The 13,833-nt window shown below is 51.5% G+C and overlaps 2 protein-coding genes across 2 annotated transcripts in view; one reads left to right on the top strand and one right to left on the bottom strand.

Moving 5' to 3' along the window:
* LOC146191171 (tudor domain-containing protein 3-like) overlaps window positions 1-13,833 on the bottom strand; it is a 151,488-nt gene that overhangs the window by 47,629 nt on the left and 90,026 nt on the right. The gene's annotated exons all lie outside the window — the stretch shown is intronic.
* Window positions 9,470-13,833, top strand: part of LOC146191174 (uncharacterized) — a 28,280-nt gene continuing 23,916 nt past the window's right edge. The window contains exon 1 of the mRNA XM_084601649.1: window positions 9,470-9,961. The gene's annotated coding sequence lies outside the window, so the exon portion shown is untranslated. The remainder of the gene's footprint in view (window positions 9,962-13,833) is intronic.

Below are 13,833 nucleotides of genomic sequence, written 5' to 3'. Positions count from 1 at the left end.
TGGCCATTTGGATGGATCAATAGACGAAATGACGCGTACGTGACCGGAATCATCAAGCCTAATTTACAAAATATCTTGGTTCGTTATAACCCACTATCCATCTATGGTTCATCGATGGCAGGCAGCACACCTTAACCGCTGTAAAGCTCTTGATGAACCCAATTAGAAGCGGCTGCCTTTGAACTTTTCGGCTTCTCGCCTGCAGCTTTCTAGAGCGCCGCGGGATGATCGAGCCGGGCCCATTGGTCGAAACGCTTTAGTGAGGTGTTAGCGCGTTTTTTTTGCCGCATTACAGACGCCGGCACCATTCCCTGCGGGTATAAAAAGGAGGCGTCGTTTTGTGTGGTGTCTTTAAGAGACATCAGTCCGACAGGCCCGCGCTACATCCTTTTCATTTTTCGTCCAGGTACTTAATTCACTTGCGTTTCTGCAAACGAGTTTTGGCGAAAAGCGCGCTGCCAGCGTCGACAACGTTTACTATAGTTGTGGCGATGTTGGGCTTTAGCCGTACACAACCAACGAGGCAACGGAGAAAAGATCATTCATTATTCCAACAATTTAAAACAACGCGGCTCGTCATACAGAAGATGGGTCGGCCGGACAAACATCGATAATGCGCTACGCTGTTGTGAGATAAGTGTCCGTTTTTCAGGAAAGAAGAGTTTTTTCCGGACATTTGGTGTGAAGCCATGAGCAGTGCTCGCTATGCGGGCAGCGAAAGCCGCGCTTCGTGTTGTCTGAGACCCACTGTTCCCTCTGTCAGCTCACAGGCCTGGCTCTGACGTAGCGCGCACTGATTGGCGCAATCGTTATAGGCTGTAGGCTGGATCCGTTCGCGGGATCTATATTCTAAAGTTTTGCCAAGCCGACGTCACTACCATCGAATACGCGCGTGCAAATCTGTCTGACTGGAACTTTTGTAACGTGGCTTAATTATGTCGAGCAAACAGCGACGCACTTATTCGGAGCCGCATAATCAACGCGGCATCCGCCTTTGTCATCGCAGCTGACCAAATAGAAAATGTTCTTCGCCAAAACCTATGAAGCTGCGAGCGTTGCGAACCTTCGCGATGCTGCATGAGCAGATCGACTGACGTACGGCGCTCCAATGCGGTGCTGAAGGCCGCGTGACAGTATACATATTCGAGGCTGTATGAAAGCGCCGTAGGATGGTACTCTGCAGACACTGTCTATTTTAATGTGTTGCTCTCGAAACGTGACTGCGCGCGAAAAAAAAAAAAGTATGTACGTGTATATTGTGGTACTGGTGTAACGAGCTGTGCATATCGCATGCAATGTTGACAAAAACACCAAGGAGTCACCTTTTCCACTTTGTCCACGGTATACTTCCAGTAGGTTTTTGAGCATGTACATGCCCCCCCCCCCTTTTTTTTTATTTGTAGGATTTTTTCTGTTCTTGCGCAATAGTGTGGGTACTGCCTTGCATGAGCGAATAGTGGACAGGTGCGTGTGCATTTGCTAACCACGACGGCCGCCTCGAAGCCCTACCGTCACGACCTGACAGTTCTGCCGGTTGCAATGCCCACAGTACAGAGTCGCGCCTCAAAGCGGATTCAAACCAACTTGGCCGGGAAGAGCAGGTTTCGACTCATCACCCGAGGAACCGAAAACCGTGAAAGCAACGACAGCATGTGACAACACCGCAACTTTTGTCCTCACTGTCCGAAACGAAAGCAGCGCAACCGCCTCGTCTTCTCCGCGCGTGGTCCCGCGCAGAAGAGCTCCAACGCTATAGCAAGCACGCTTCCTCCACATGACCACCCATACAGACAGTCTTCACATGACGATGACGTCACTGAGTTTTGAGCAAGTGACGACGTTGACGAAGGCGCCGACCACGCGGAAAAGATATCTCGCACAGTCGCCACGGTGAGACGCGCATTCCGTGCTGAAAGCGCAAGTATAAAAGCCAAACGAGCCATCAACGAGGACGGCACGCGGGCCCGGCACAAGATGTGCCCACAGGCCGGGGAAAGTGTTACGCGCCAGCATGGGCCCAAGGTGTACGCAGTCACGACTCACGAATCACTGCATGCAGCAGCGACCGAGGAGTTCGCGCGTGTGCGCGCGTGCTGAACGCGGCCTGCACACCCGATGCGATCACGGAGAGGACGGGAGGCGGAAGAACGAATGACGTCCCAGAGACGTCTACTATACGTTCGCGTGCCCCACGAAGAGAATGGCCTCGCGGTCCTGGGCAAGAGAAAACACAAAGTAAATCTACGCAGAAAGAAGGGCTCTGCGAAGCGCGTCGCCGGCTGCGTCGGCATACTCCAGCCAGGTGTAGGCCGACATCATTCGCTCCAAATCGGCCTTCTCTTCTTGTCGGCGCGCTGACGGTGACGCGCTGCTCATACGCTCCGCTGATGGAATACACCCCTACACGCGGAAGCGATACTCTGCGCACCGCGCGTGACGCCGAAGAGCTATTCCCCCGCGGCTCTAAGCTGGCAGATGAAGTTCGCTTTCACGGCTTCTGCGCCGATCCACGAACGGTGCCTACTGGTCTGCCATCAACGACTAACGGTGCTGTCAGTGGAGGTAGAACGGGTTTTCAAAGATAAATAAAGTGAGGCGCCATTACTTCCTATAAAATTTTAAGCAACATCAAATAGATTACATTGCATATTACTGTAATACTGCTATGTAAGAGCAATGACGTTGCAAATCTACCACAGTACCGAGACAAGTGTGGCGGAGCTCTCCAGCAACTGCACGCGAAGAGACTCAACACATATCGCGGTTCCGCTACAGCATCTGAACCGAATGCACGACAGCAATATGTAGCCAAAACGCATGCATCAGTAGCACACGCATTCTGCCTCATATGTCCGAGCGCCCAAATTTGTCAGCCAAAGCAAGAAAGGCGGTTTCTATATCGTGAACCTACACCACCCTTTAGAAGCCCGGCCTGTCGCTAATGCAACCGCGAAAAGTAACTTGATCTCCCTCTCTGGAGAGAGAGTTTATCACGCCTCTGCAGTGAGATCACTGGCATTGTTATTTTACCATATTCGCAGAGTGAAACGTGTCGGCGATGAGTATAACGGCCTTCACACTTCAATATATCATATTACTTTACGAAACGCCGTCAACACAGAAACGGCGTTCGTTCGACCGTCAAACTGGTCGTTTACCTATCACTCTGACCGCCCAAGAATTGATACGCGAGCTTTACAACTTCGTCGCTACAAGCTTCACACATTCCTGATCATCGCTGCCGGGAGGGGGATCAGCTTGAACAGCCGGTCGCTTTATAGCCTCGCCTGCGGCACACCGCGTTTACCATGTGTGTACGCATTACCGATCCCGTACATATTGCTTGTGCAGTTCAGCCGCCCGGCGCGACCTTCCAGGAGCAATTTTGCAGGTAAGCGATACACGACCAGCATTAACGAATGAATAAAAGTCTCATTTTACTACTACTATAAGCCAAGAACAATAAGCTTTATCCTTTTCTAATCTCGCGACGATGATGAAATGATGAAACTCCCGCCCCCTGCAGATATGACACATTTCCTCCAAGGTATCCCTCCCGTCTGCAGGTAACGCCAGAAGCTATCGTCCAAGCAAGACCGTTACAGCAGCCTTTCCTTTCCTCATATGAATTATAATTTAAATTACTTCTGCCACTAAAAAGCCGCACCAATAATTGCACAAGGGCTCCTTCCCACGTAACACAAAATCGGCCTAACAGAGACGGCGTGCTCTCCCAGAAAGAACTGAAAGGTCTACAGGACGTGCGCTGGAGGCGCGGATTGAAAATATGAAACGCATTAGCAAACGGTCGTATGGATCTAGCGTAACGATTAGGCTGAAGCCCTTGGTCGGACCCGTTGTCGTCTGAGATGTGTGGGAAAGCCTGCTCTAAGTCTTGAATAAGATACTGTGTATATAGCAGCGCAAAAATAAATAAATAAATAATAATAAGACTGTACATTCCTCATCACAGGAGTCACCCGGCCGTCGCTTCCAGTAAAGCGCATTGCATATCGTGCAGATCGACGGAGCTGCTCGGCGAACCGTGTGGCCAGAAAGGCAGTCTCCCGCTGAAGAAACGATTGGGGTTAGGTATACTGAGGCAACACGTAACGGGCGGAAGCATCGCAGAGGCAGTGGTATACAGCACGTGAGTTTTTATCGTCCACCCAGATGTGCCGCGCGTTCAGCTAGCCCACCCTCCAAGCGGACACGCTAGAGATCAATGAGTAGACCGCATGCGTCCCAAAGGGTACGAAGTCTGAGTGCGATTGCGCGGAAGCTTATACAATGAAAGTGTGTTGACTCCTAATTATCTGCAGTTATTCAATGCTAAAAAAAAAAGAGAGAAAGAGAAAAAAAAACGGCACCTTCCCAATCTCCGACACCGTTCGGTGCCATGGTGTCACATCCAGATACCACGTCGTTTAAGCAGTCAATTTTTCGCTTCAGTTCCGTTCGCGGGCCACGACAATCAAATGCGTTCCCGTCTTCCGCGTTGTATAACTGAGAATGGCAGCGGTACGAAAAAAAGAAAACGGAAACCAGGAAACTCGAAAGGAGACCCGCAGCGAAGAAAGTGACACGCGAAAACAACAGCAACGTCCTGCGCAGCCCGCCTCCACTCAACCCCTTGCCCCTACCTCCACGCGCTGTCTTTTTAGCCCGCCGCACTGGACGACGCTAAACGAGAGAGGTTTCTCTTGGGTGGCCTAAAGACCTGGGAGGCTAGGAGAAAGAAAAAAAGCTGCATACTCCTGCCCGCTTCGACGGCGCACGACAGTCACGACCCCTTGGAGCGGAGGCTTTTTCGCTCAATCTCTTTTCTCAACCCGCAACCGCGCGACTTCGCAACGACGACCAGGATGTCGAAAAAGCGAAGGCAACCCACTCGCGAACGGAGTCACAAAGAACTTAGCTAAAGCACTATAGGAATGAAAGAAAAGTATATAAACTGATGAAACGAGATATAAGCCGGCGGTTCCAGGCGCGCGCTAAGCGACGCTTATTTCCCAACAAAGCGCCTAGCGGAAAGCGGCTGAGTTATAATGTAGGCGCAGGGAAAAGTAGCCCGCAAATTCCCTGAAGAGCTGGGGTAAATAAAGAACGGGTACGGCAAGGTGTCCTGTATCTCAGATGACTTGGGAGACGGACACAATTGACAACTTAAGATTTGCGACGTATGAACGCACGCTTTGATCACTGCAGAAACAAAATGCCACTATATCGAAACGATGCAAGGTATAGTTAGGTTTGTGATAAATGATGACCACCCTCAAGGTCTATTCACACTTGCGACTAGATGAGTACGCGCGACTACCAGTCGCGCGACCAGAGGAGAGGTGCTCGCCACTACCATGTTCACACTTGCGACAGTCGCCTTCTCGTTCTGACTCTCCTTCCGAACGAGTTGGGAGTAGGAGAGCTGCTGGGCGATGAGAGCGAACGTCGGTAGCAGCCGCTTGCCAGACGCTTCAGCTTTTTCAGGCGAGCCGGTGCGCATGCCGCACTCTCGTGTTTCCAGGAGAACGCCGACGATGAATAGAGGGTGTCAATCACCGTGGTGTCAATATAAAATGTTGCGCCTGCGTGAAAAACCCATTTCTCAAAAGTCCATGGTACTTATCGGATAGTCCAAATATCTTTCCAATCTCCTCCCAGGCCATATCCTTCTATCTGCCTTTGAATTCCGGGTGCCGTTTGTTGAAAAGGTAGGGGTATTCTTTAATTGCACTGAGAAGGTGCTCGATCGAGTACTCCGGGACCTCGCTGATTGGTGAAATGGTTTGCGACTAGTAGTCGCGCGACTGGAAATTCGAGCAGTGCCCGATCGGCCCGCGGCAGTCGCTTTTAGACCGATGCGACCATTTGCGACTGTCGCTTTTCGACCAAAATTGTCGCGCGACCGCTGCTAGTCGCAAGTGTGAACGGGCCTTCATACTTCCATCGCGAACTTCTAAGGTCCAATCAATGGCAGGCGGCGCATAAACAGCAAAGGCGTAAAAGCAGTCACGCTGTGCACAAAGGGAGAACGTTTGGTGGTGGTCATATTGGAGGCAGCGTGTCTTATTGCAGGCGTCCCACGATTTGTGAATGTGGGAAATTAAGAAGAAACAAAGTCGCGAGGCGAACTAACAGGTTTTATGAATCTTATGAAATGGGTGGACTAATTATTATAAACTACGTGCACTCCATTCCTCCATCCTTACGGTAAGTATACGACAGGAAAGCAACAGTTGGGGGTCATGCACTCGAGCAATAGGTGAATCGTTTATTTCTCAATGTTCGATGTAATGTTCATTAATGCGCTGTGTTTCCAATGTATTCTTCTTCAGAATGTATCATCGCCCCTCCCCCGGCACAGTAACGTTCCGTGAAGGCCATTCGCAGAAACAAATAAAAATAACACACTCAATGCCACTGTCATACTGTTCTTCGTGATAACAACCGCGCAGCTATTACCATTCGCTGATTAAAAGAAAAAACACTGCTGCCATCCATCACAAACGGTCTCTCCTTAGGAGTTTTTGGCGGCTGCGGGAAAGTGGGCATAATATATGTTTGCTGAACCACAAAGACAAGCTGCGAAAGGTGGTGAATACGGTTCCATTACTGGTTCCTTAATTTATCCAAGACAGAGCTAGGGTTGTGTCCTATAAACATCGGCAAGGTTTCACAAACCCCACATATATACGCGCCCAAATCGGATTAACTTCCAATGACCGCAAGAAGGCAGGGAAAAAGAAAAAGAAGACAGTTGAAAGTCCGGTTCCAGTTGCACGCTATACGTTCTTCTTTCCCCAAGTTTCGCTTTCAACTAATTAAGATTCCTGGCGTCTCGGGCAAGTGGCTGGCGGCAAGATAGCGTCGAGTACACACCACAAGCGATCGCAAAACACGTCACATCTGTGGTTCCCAACATGCTTCGCCCCTGGCTTGAAACGTGTATATACGAACGGGCTTTTGTGACCGCGTACAAGAGAATGAATGCGGGTGACGAGGACCGCGTCCGACGGGCCATGTTTGCACCTCTGAGAGGCCGCTGGTGTAGACGAGCTTTTCTGTCTTGCATACAGGTGCGATCAAACTATTACGCAGCACGCTTCAGGTTTTAACATTTTCTCACGCGGCACACGCGGCTGGTGCAGAAGGTATACGATGGTTAAAGAGATTCGTACACGAGGGTACATGCAGCATGTGTTAACATGTACATGAAATATTCGAAAACTTCCGCTATAGGAAACTCGTTAGACATGTTCGAGCGCCGAATCCTGCTCTGTACAATATTATGGTAGTGACACGTCGTCGGCCACGTTTCATCTGTGCTAACATGTCAACTGCTTAACACGGAGTGACATTCTTCCAATTCACCCTTATATATATAACACTACCAATTTGCACTTTCCTTCTAACGGTGAGGCTATTCCTTCCGTCTATTAGTGACGGTATAAACCCGTATCATTTTCCTTGGAATAGCCAGCTGCACTACGATAAGCTTGTTCCGTAAGCACCACGTTCAGGCTCCGAATCTACAGCAGCAGAATGCAAAATAGTTTTTATACTCGTATTTCGCAGAGACATCAATATCTTAAATCGAAGGCTGTCCGCATGCGATAACAGCCCATGATTTGCAGACACTATCGGCAGCCGCATCTCTGATCGGCTAATAACACGAAAGGGACAGTGCGGACTTTCCTGTTCTCCAGAAATGTCGGATGTGATACGAAGCCACCGACCCCGATACGACAACACACACAATTGGACCTTTGCCTGTATATATCGGGTCGGAAATTCCCAGAAGTGAACAGCTCAAGAGTTCTGAGGATGTGGCTACAAAAAAAACCGATGAGCCGACCATGCCATTAGGCTCCTTTGAACCGGAAAAGCTAAAGTAGAAGGTACAGGCGATCTCCGGCCACGCCAGTCGAAGATTGGGACTCAAAGACCGATAAAATTAGTACCAGCCTCTCGCCGTCAGTAGAGCCACCTACAGCCTCCAACTTGGGTACCTCACGAAGGCGGAATAAGACTATAATCTCAGAACCGAATACGACTACCTTCATATTCCCGCAACCGACAAGGTCACCATAATTACGGTTCTTGCTACTTTCTCAGTCTTCGTTGCCTTCAACGGGAACGATATTGCCACTAACGTGACCACAACTGTCAAACCTCCAAGCAACACTGACGTCATCCTGACCCGCTAAGCCGGTTGTTACGCACTATAAAAACAGAACCTACTAGTAATAAGCAGGCTAAAAAGGTTCATCGCCGGCGCAGTGTCCTTCAAATCTGACGCAAGTTTCGCGCTCCGCTACGCCGTGCACAACTCGCTTGACGGAGATTCTTCGGGCGAGTACAATAGCACCGTTCGCACCATGCTTCGGCTCTAACGAAAAACACGAAATTTTGTTTATGCATTTTTTTTTCTCCTACAACAATGCAAAAGCCTCCACGGCGACGCGAGGCGTCGTAACCGGGGCCGGCGTAACAAGACGCCTTTCGCTCCCCGCGCACGACTCGCATTAACCAGGCGCGCGCATACCACTTCCCCGAAGCACAGCGCATCGAAAGTGCCATCTAAGCGAGGTCAAGGGCCTTCAGGAAAACAAAGCCAGGCAGCGCTCAGCACAGAGCGACCCCGCTCGCAGCGGCAACTCACGACGCGCCAGCTGGGTGCACTTCGACCTGGTGGTACGCTTCTGGTTAGTGCTGTGCGGGCTCTGCTGTCGCCGCGGACTACTGGGTACACTTCGTCCTGGTGGTACGCTTCTGGTTAGTACTGTACGGCCCCTGCTATCGCAGCGGACTATCTACGCTCTCAAGCACCACAACAATCTGGGGACCGAATGCGCACAACGACAGACGAGACATGCCTCAGCTTAATTGAGCGCGCCTGTTCGTCAAGGCCTGGCCATGGGGCACGACACAGAGAAGCGCGTTGAGGTCCCACGCTATGCAGCTGGCTCCGATTTCCGTCAGCGCCGGAATCTTATTTCCGAGCGGCGGGGACAAGAAAAGGAAGGCCCGGAGGCAGCCGAGCCGCGAAGGTTCTGCTTTCATGTCGACAAGGTCATCGTTACCGCTGCGCGACAGTCAAACAAGGCGAGAAAAGCGGTCGGGGGCTGGAAATACGAGCGTGTCGGCGATGCCTCCTGCCAGGCCGCTTCGTGGGCGAACACCCGATGGTGCGACGCCCGAAGACGCCGCGCCGAGCCGGTCCCTGTGCCTCAACGGTGCGCTAACCAGCGACGGCGCGCCCGTGAGAAGCCACGGGGGCTTTAACTGGAACGCGTGACGCACGCTGGAAAACGCAGAAAGAAAACAGTTCGGCACCGGCGGCGACGCGCTCTTTACCCAAAGACTCTCGGGCGGTGGCGGCGGCAGCCAAGCGCGAACACCCTCACCCCTTACATGGCCCTCCCTCTCTGCGTCGACGCACTCGGGAACCGGCCCAACCAGTTCGAGCGTCATTCCACAAAGGCCTGCGCAAGGGCCACACGGAGACGCGTCTCCCGAACCCCCGCCGGCGCTCGCGAGACGTCATTGGCAGCAGACAAGTCCTTCTTCTCCATGTGCGAGCAAGGATCCAGCTAATCCTGCTGCTACCTTTCCAAATCCCGTCCCTACTTTGGCCGGCGCGGCACGCAGTTAGCGACTCCCGAACCGACGAGTGACGCGCGCGAGAGCACAAACCCAACAGCGCGCCGACGAATCAGCTGAGGTCTCCAGGGGGATTACACCGACGACCAATGTCTGTCCAGGATATCGGCCGTGCCCGGCGACGACGAGCAAGCTGAAGACAACGACGACGTGCCACGGCGTTATACCTGCGGCGAACAACGCGAGGATGTGCCACAGTTCCGCGAGAAGCGGTCGCCGTTGTCCCATTGTCTGGCTAACGAACCTCCTGGAGTACCACTGAAGACCAAGCGGGATCGAACACTTTACACGAGACACGGTAAGTCCGACGCCTTTCGGGCGAACTAGTGGGTACTCGTCGGAGCCAAAGCACGGGTTCGTGGTATTAAAAGCTCCACCATTACTGCCGATGCTTGGATGTTTATCAGCTGGAGTCCAGGGCAGGCAGGCCTGGTCAGCTGGTGACGTCAGACTCACGATACTACCTGCGAGGGAAGGGTTATACCCACATGCGACGTTAAACTGCAGCGTGCAAACGAGAAAGTTTTGTGTCCATTGCGAAAGCGACGGTGTCAGTGGTGGTGGCGCTCGCACGCACCAGACGTTCGCGAGCGAAAAAGAGCGGCGAAAGGGCGCAAACGCTATCTGGACGTTGCTCAACGGACCAGCAAGGCCACTTGACGCATGCGACGCCGCCGCTGAATAGCGCCAGGCTCGTTTTCTTTCCTGCCGCCGGCGCGTCATTGTTGCGCCGTTGGTATGCTTCTGCGAACTCACCCCGCCTCGTTGCACGAAAGAAAAAAGTGAGATAAAATAGTCACAACACGCGAGCTTGGAGCGGTCGGTGCCTGCATGGCGAACTAACATTCCGTCATTGTCGCTACGCCATGCAGGAGCACGCGTGTCTTCCCACACGCGACGCCGCGCGGAGGAGAGTATAAACATCGGCGAAGAGGAGTATCGCACTAGCCCTCCAAGGTGTAAGCGGAGCTCCGGGGGTGTTTCAGAAACGCTGGTAGGCGACAGCGCAGACGCCCCCTAGCTTTTCCTTGCATTATCTTTCCAAGTCCTCCGAGGAGCTCTAGTCCTCACCGACGCAATAGTCCCTATGTAAGCCCGAACGATATGGGGTCGTTCACGGTGCACCGAGAAGACGTGGGCGTAAGCGAAAAAATTAAAGCTGCCCTCGCCTACACGCTCAACCCTGACCTCGCTCTTGTCGTTAACTCGGCGAGACAACGCGGTTTGCTGATGACGCGGCGTATTTCCACAAAACTTCGTAACTGCAGCATCGCCGTTTTTGTTTTTTTCGTCAAGCCCAAAATATAAAATTGCACTTTCAGCGATGTTTTGCCAAAAACCTCGCTCTTAACGATCAGTAATTACACAAAGGTCTCTCAAACCTACTTTAATATAAATACTACGGTTCACGCACCTCACGGTAACCATTCCAAGTCACGAACATGCCTAACCAGGCGGCAGTTTAATCGTAAAAAAGCTCGACTCATGCGTAAAAATGTGAACAGGCGTGCTCCCTAGGAGTCAGTCTCACTGCTCCCATCGACATCGCTCCTCCCCGTATGCGCCGATTTGCATAGCGCTGTTCGCGAAAGGCGTCGCCGCGGTGGGAATGCGAGGAATTCTCCCGTCACGCCGCACGGCTCTTATCCTCGAGTCCACGCGCGCGGCCGTGCGTACGTAATCAAATGCCCGAACATTGGCGAGGAAAACGAAGGAGAAAAACGGCGGCGAGTCTGAATGCGCACCGCATGCGCTTCCCGCAACAAGTGGTCGGTATAGATTTTTTTTTTTTTTTTTTACCTGCGTGCACGTATACGCACGCTGCTTTCGCAGAAACTTTCGACTTCGCCGTAAACGCTGCAAAATAATATCCCGCCGCTTTAAAGACGCTGTCGACCTTCACAAGCCTTACACAGCCAAACTGGTTATTTGTTCCCGGCGGACATTCGCACTTGAGAAGACCTCTATGCGCGAATGATTCGCACCGGTTACAGCAAAGGCGATCAATGGGTTTTTATCCCTTTAAACCACGATAAAAAGTGTGAAAGCTGCAATAAGGTCGACAGCAACATCCCCCTTACATGCGTTCAACACGGTGCACAATATTTTGCCACAAACCAGGACGCGTGCATTCGATAATCCTCGCACAAGGTTGGTAGGTTTGTGGGGTTTAACGTCCCAAAGCAGCTCAGGCTATGAGAGACGCCGTAGTGGAGGACTCCGGAAATTTCGACCACCTGGGGTTCTTTAACCTGCACTGACATCGCACAGCACACGGACGCCTTGCTTTTCGCCTCCACCGAAAAGCTGCCGCCGAGGCCGGGATTCGATCCCTCGTCCTTGGGAACAGTAGTCGAGCGTCGTAACCACTGCGCCACCCCGGCGGGGTCCTCGCAGAAGGATAATAACGATATGACTATAACACGAGCTATCTCGCTCGCTCTGTTACTTTTTTCTTTGTGTAAAAAACTACTACGCAGTAATCCAGGTAACTTAGAAGTCTTGCTCGAAAACGGCTCATATATAGCTCAGAGAGAGTGCTGATTTGAGGCGTTAGCGCCGTATTTCCGACTTTCTGAAATACCCTAGCGGTCCGTGTGACGGTTAAGCAATGCGGCGCGAAAGAACGATACCGAAAAACCAATACCGCGAGCGACTCGAACACGAAGTGCAATATAGTGCCCGCCGCTTTCCTTTGTCTTTCTGTCAGCGACGCCTGGTCACGGTTCGCTCCGCCCAGCGCAGTGGGAAGCGGAACCATGCGCCACGTGAACGCGATCTAGGCGAAACCCGAACCGCACACCGTGACGCGATGCCGGAACAACGCATGCGGCAGCAACGCGCGGTGCCAGCGCTGGTGTGAACGCCGCGGGCGATGCGGCTAAAATATGAGGGGTTAGCAAGGAAGTGTTCGCAAACCTACCGAGTTCGATCACACTACCGCGGCCCCCGATATTTACTCTTCTGCTAGTTCGCGCTTTACCCCCAGAAGGCAGGAACGAAAGAAAGTCGATAACGTTCTCAAACCGCTCAAGGACCAGCGGAATCAAAATAACGGTATAGCCGCGGTGGAAACGAGAGGTCGCTATAGCTTTCTCCTTTCTATACGCGGAGGGAAAGCTCACGACGTCCAAATAACCGACAAGCATTTCTCGTTCCGAAATAAAACTGAACGAAAAGGGGGAGAAGACTCCGGAAAATCCAGTCTTCGGCAGCGCGAACTGCTAAAAATAAGGCGCAGGAAATTTTTGATGCGATATCAGTCACAATTTGCCAGGTTGAAAAAGGTGCGCCGGCCGTGCGCGTCACAACCGTCGTCACGTATGTGCACATGCGTATAATACAGTACACAAACATATATTACACTCTGCTGCTCTATAGAAGCGCAATACACACAACAGCTACCGGCACGGGCTGTACCATTCTAAGCCGCAAGGCAATAAGAAGGCATAAATGTGCACATGCGTATACATATAATACAATGCACAAACATATATTACACTCTGCTGCTCTATAGAAGCGCAATACACACAACAGCTACCGGCACGGGCTGTACCATTCTAAGCCGCAAGGCAATAAGAAGGCATAAATGTGCACATGCGTATACATATAATACAATGCACAAACATATATTACACTCTGCTGCTCTATAGAAGCGCAATACACACAACAGCTACCGGCACGGGCTGTACCATTCTAAGCCGCAAGGCAATAAGAAGGCATAAATGTGCACATGCGTATACATATAATACAATGCACAAACATATATTACACTCTGCTGCTCTATAGAAGCGCAATACACACAACAGCTACCGGCACGGGCTGTACCATTCTAAGCCGCAAGGCAATAAGAAGGCATAAATGTGCACATGCGTATACATATAATACAATGCACAAACATATATTACACTCTGCTGCTCTATAGAAGCGCAGTATATACAACAGCTACCGGCACGGGCTGTACCATTCTAAGCCGCAAGGCAATAAGGGGGCATAGTTTGTCCTTTTGGGGACAAGCTGAGTTGCCATAAGCACACGCAGTGACGAACACCCAGTGGCAAACAATACAAGCAGCCACGCACACTTTTTACCTTACTCGGACCTAATATTTATGTCATAACATTGTCATTGTCCGGCCAGCCACTAGCGGTGGCCAGCAACTATATACAT

The sequence above is a fragment of the Amblyomma maculatum genome, chromosome 4, assembly GCF_055883805.1.
Source record: "Amblyomma maculatum isolate TAMU_Amacu chromosome 4, ASM5588380v1, whole genome shotgun sequence".
Lineage (NCBI taxonomy): Eukaryota > Metazoa > Arthropoda > Arachnida > Ixodida > Ixodidae > Amblyomma > Amblyomma maculatum.
The sequence above is the reverse complement of the archived record's forward strand: the minus strand, read 5'-3'. Positions and strand labels throughout refer to the sequence as shown.